The 5,645-nt window shown below is 28.8% G+C and overlaps 1 pseudogene across 1 annotated transcript; it reads left to right on the forward strand.

Moving 5' to 3' along the window:
• The first annotated feature begins 440 nt into the window (after positions 1 to 440).
• On the forward strand, positions 441 to 529 carry BDBG_16294 (annotated as a pseudogene). Its single transcript has one exon. The product of its transcript is annotated as a tRNA-OTHER (tRNA).
• The last annotated feature ends 5,116 nt before the right edge of the window (positions 530 to 5,645 follow it).

Genomic DNA, 5,645 nt, shown 5'->3' on the forward strand with positions numbered 1-5,645 from the left:
TGAGATGTCATTTTAACAGATATAAGTCTGTTCTTTCTTACACACACTTATTATATGAAAGTGTTAAATCTTCTAGAGATTATACAGTTCACACTGAATCTCTACAGTCTGATTCAGATCACTGATAATATAGTGATAAAGCTCTGAAATATCTGTAACTGAGTAGAAGCCTTCATGATAAGTACTAAACAAGATTAAGAAAATTGAATTAATATTCACTGAGATCTCACTGAGTAATATAAGATAGAAGACCTGATGTGATTGAATCTTAATAATATATAAATTACATGCTTATCTTATACACTGAATCATCATTATATCAAGTATAAAGTGATAGAAGTTCTAGATAGTTATAACTACTATCTTGATATATTATCAGAGATTTATAATATCTTTTATATAAGCTTGCTTCACTGCACTATTATCAATTCATTCTTTTCGCCCCGGTGGCTGAATGGTTAATGCGGCCACCCGGTAGCACCTTGGTGTGGGAAACCAAGGCGCGTGGGTTCGAAACCCGCAGGGGATACATTAAATCCGGAACTCAAGCACCTCAGGTTCCTAATAAATACAGTGGTGTACAAATCGCTCCAATGAATTGCTCTATGTTCCTGGGCTGGGAAGTTATTATCGCATGTATCTAATTGTCACTCCTTTGTATTTTCCTATGTTCTTGTTATCTTGGCGTGGTCTCAACACCTGTATTTCCTCCTGTATAACCAACACTTGACCTGTATTTAACATCACGCAAGGACTCATCATAAGCTCCGCTTGCATATGAGTATAATGAAAGAATAATAATAATAATAATAATTCATTCTCTTCTCAACTGACTTCTGACTGACAGCTGTCAGAAATCATAGAAGAAGATAATGAACTTGAATGAGAGATTGAAGATATTCTTGATAAGAGATCTCACAGTCACAGCTGATAATATTTTGTGAAATAAGTTAACTATAATTGCTTAACCTGAACTCTGAGCTCTGTGTTATCTGAGACAGCAGCTCTTAACTGATGAGAACTACACACTCACAATTCTATATCACTTCTGAAAAGAAGCGACTAATGTGACAGACTGTATCTGATTAATTATATAGATCATTTCATTACACTTCATAGATTCTACTGAAAGCTTCAATTCTCAGTCATCAATTCTCAGTTAAAAAATTCACAGAATTTCTATTCTTTCACTCTCAAGCTTTACTACATATATGTATAAATATTCACTCTGATCACCGATTTTTGTACTTTCTCTTTTTTTCTTCTTTAATGTTTTTCACTTTTATATTATAAGATCTATATATTATACTGATCTATTCAGCGTAGGCCTCTTATATTAAAGTTTATTGTAATTGATTTACAAAGATAAGTATTAGACAGAAATAAGTGTTAGTGTAAAAATAAGTACTTACAGGCAATTATTCAGAGATTTGCAGCTTAATGTGATAAATACTGATAACTATTAAAAGTATTCCTAATAAAAAGATAAATGTAAAGATTAAATGTATAATAATATTCAAACTGAATTATGAATAGTAATTATGAACTTTCATCTATATAATTGAATATAATCAAGTGTAAGAAATTCTGCTTCTTATAGATTTTTTATTTTTATTTCTATCTCTTATATAATTAATAAAGTTAGAAGCTCTTGATTATATATAATTATATAAACTGAAGTTTATAACTACTACTCACAGCTGAGCTTGAATACTATTATATATTTAATTTTTACATTTATTTTTCTACTGTGAATACTTTTAATAGTCATCAGTATATATTATATCAAGCTGCAAATCTTCAAATAATTATTTGTAAATACTTACTTTTATATTTCAAATTCTGTCAATTAGTAACTATCTATTATAACTTAAAGAATTAAAAACTTATATATTTCAATCTCTGCAAACTCTACTGTAGAAACTAAGAAACAGTTATCTGACTTATAAATAATTTCTGTAAAAGAAGTTTCAAAGAACTTATTATTTATTTATAAAATATTACTTTTTATATCTGAAACAGAGAAACTCTTTAAATCTGTAAATAAATTAATTTCAATAAAGATCTAAGAGGCCTACACTGAAAAGATTGATATTAATATATAGATCTTATATAATAAAAGTGAAAAACATTAGAGAAGGAAAATAAAAAGAGAAAGTATGAGAATCAGTAATTAAAGTGAATATTTATATATATATAAGATGAAGCTTCAGAGTGAAATAATAGAAACTCTGTGAGTTCTTCAGCTGAGAATCAGTAATTGAGAATTGAGACTCTCAGTAGAAATCTTCTAAGAATTAGTAACTGAGAATCAAAGCCTTCAGTTAAAATCTATGAAGTGTAATAAAATAATTTATTAATTAAGTATAGCTTACTACATTAGTTCTCTCTTTTCAGAAGTGAGATAGAATTATAAGTGTGTAGTTCTCATCAGTCAAGAGCTGATATTTCAGATAATATAGAGTTCAGAGTTCATATTAGACAATTATAACTAACTTATTTTATAAGATATTATCAGTTACAGCTGTAGAGTCTTTTATTAAGAATATCTTCAATCTCTTATTTAAGTTTATTATCTTCTTCTATGATCTCTGACAGCTGTCAGTCAGAAGTCAGTTAAGAAAGAAATAAGTCAGTGATAACACAGTTAAGTAAGCTTATATAAAAGATATCATGAATCTCTGATAATATATTAAGATAGTAATTATAACTATTTAAAACTTCTATCACTTTATATTTAATAAAATAGTAGTTCAGTGTATGAGACAGATATATAATCTATATATTCTTAAGATTTAATTATATCAGATCTTCTATCTTATATTATTCAACAGAGTCTTAGTGAAAATTGATTTAATTCTCTTAATCTTATTTAATACTCACTATAAAGACTTTCACTTAGTTATGAGTATCTCAGAGCTTTATTACTATATTATCAGTAATCTGAATTAAACTGTAGAGATTCAGTGTGAACTATATAATCTCTAGAAGATTTAACACTTTTATATAATAACTGTGTATAAGAAAGGCCTCAGTGGCTGAATGGTTAATGCGGCCACCCGGTAGCACCTTGGCGTGGGAAACCAAGATGCGTGGGTTTGAAACCCGCAGGGAATACATTAAATCCGGAACTCAAGCACCTCAGATTTCTAATAAATACAGAGGTGTATAAATCACTTCAACAAATCACTCTATGTTCCTGGAATGAGAAGTTATTATCACATGTATTTAATTGTCACTTCTTTGTATTTCCTATGTTCTTGTTATCTTGACATGATCTCAACACCTGTATTTCCTTCTATATAATCAACACTTGACCTGTATTTAACATCACACAAGAACTCATCATAAGCTCCGCTTGTATATGAGTATAATAAAAGAGTAATAATAATAATAATAATAATAATAATGTATATAAGGAAGAATGAGCTTATATCTGTTAAAACAGTATCTCAGTTATTGATAGTAATCTTGTAAGAAATCCCGCTCCTCGCGGATTCTTTACCTCTATTCCTATCTCTCGCGTAATCAATAGGGTTAGCGGCCCTTGGCTACACACAACTATATAGACTGGAGTTTATGAATACTATTTATAACTCAGCTTAAATACTATTATATATTTAATCTCTACATTTTATCTTTCTACTGTGAATACTTCTAGTAGTTAGCAGTATATATCATGTCAAGCTATAAATACCTGAATAATTGTCTGTGAGCACTTATTCTTACATTTCAAGCTCAGTCAGTCAGTAACTGCTTATTATAACTGAAAGAACTAGAAACTTATATACTTTAATCTCTGTGAACTCTACTGCAGACACTCAGAAGCAGTTATCTGAATTATGAATAACTCTTATGAAAGAAGTCTCAGAGAACTTATTAATTACTTACAGAATATTATTCTCTATATCTGTGATAGAGAAACTCTCTGAACTTATAAATAAATCAATCTTAGTAAAGAACATTCTTAAGCATCTCTTATAAAATTAAGTTATTTTTCTATAAGAAATACTTACTGTCTGTAAACACTCTTAAACTGAGTCTCTAGACATAATCTTCAGAGATACTTATAAACTGAAAAGAAACTTTCTTAAGCTGTAATTACTTAAGATTACTTATCAAATTATAATCTATAAAAGCTTTTATAAGTTTGTATTTAAAATTAACTCATAAGTCTGACTATATAATATAAAAGATGAAGAAGCTATTATCTATATAATGACAGATCTCTACTAAACTGAAGTTAAGAACTGACTGAATTATCTAGAAAATAATTATAAGAGATTCTGCTAATCTATTCTCAAGATCTATCTAGAGAATAAGTTAAGAGACTTTATAAGCTAAATAGAGAACATCTGAGCTATAATTATTAATATTAGAAAAAGAGATGAGAAATCTGATAAAGACTACTCACAGTACTTCATAGAATTATAATATGAATTAAGATCTGTGAAAACAGAGCTCTGAAATAAGATCTGAATAATGATATTTATAAAGAAGCTGAATAAAGAGATACAGAATAAACTCATTAAGCAAGACTCTAAGTTCTTAACTCTGAAGAAACTGATAACTCTTATTCACTACTTGTGAATCACTGTAAGAGTTATAGATCTATAAAGAGTAAATCACTGACTGACTCTGTAAGAATCAGAATAACAGAGAACAGATTTGTTAGAAAAAGATAATAAGATACAGAGAGATTTATATCTGACTACTGAGTAGATAGAGAGAGTTTCATAAGCTTCTATAAATAGAGTATATAATAGAGAGATTAAGAAAAAGAGACTCTGCTTTATCTGTTTTAAATCAGAACATCTTCATATAAAGTGTCTGAATAAATTAAAATAGAAATTTAAGAAGTTACAGACAGAGTCAGTAACAGTCTTCTTAAGAGTCTTAAAGCTGATATTCAAATCTGTTACTTCTCTGATGAAAATACTTACTTATAGAAAGAGATCACACTGCAGTACTGCTATTCTGTAAGTATAAGAAGTATTAATGAACTCAGAATCTCAGGTCACTATAGTGTCTCTAAAGCTCATAAAGTGAATGAGCTGAATAATGAAAACTGAGAATCTGCTCTTATAATAAGCAGAGTGTGAGAACTCAGACCTGAGAACTGAGAGACTTATAAGAGTTATCTTTGAATTACAAGATCTCTTCAGAATCTGAAGAAGATTTGCAGAAACTGTGATTATTACAGATATCACAGATAATATATACTTAAAACTTATATAACTTCAAAGACACAATTCACACATAGCTGTTCATAAGTCAGGTTTATACTTTCAATCAGTGTTAATAAACTCACTTACAGAGATAGAATCAGTTGATGCTATAGAGTTAGTTAGAGAAGATAAGCTCATCTATATAATAACTTTATAAATGTCTGAGAACTTCATGATTATGAAAACTGAGCTTCAGATATCAGAGAAATATCAAGATCTCATAGAGATATTCAGTTCAGTAAAGACAGCTGAGCTTTCTTCTTACTATGAGAAGAATCTAATAATAGATTTAATAGAAGAATAGAAACTCTTCTGAGAACTAATCTATAAGCTCTCTTACTATGAGACAGAGATCTTACAGATCTATATAAAGAAGAATCTGAAGAATGACTTTATCTGATCTTCACAGATCTTCAT

Source organism: Blastomyces gilchristii (genome assembly GCF_000003855.2).
Source record: "Blastomyces gilchristii SLH14081 genomic scaffold supercont1.2, whole genome shotgun sequence".
NCBI lineage: Eukaryota > Fungi > Ascomycota > Eurotiomycetes > Onygenales > Ajellomycetaceae > Blastomyces > Blastomyces gilchristii.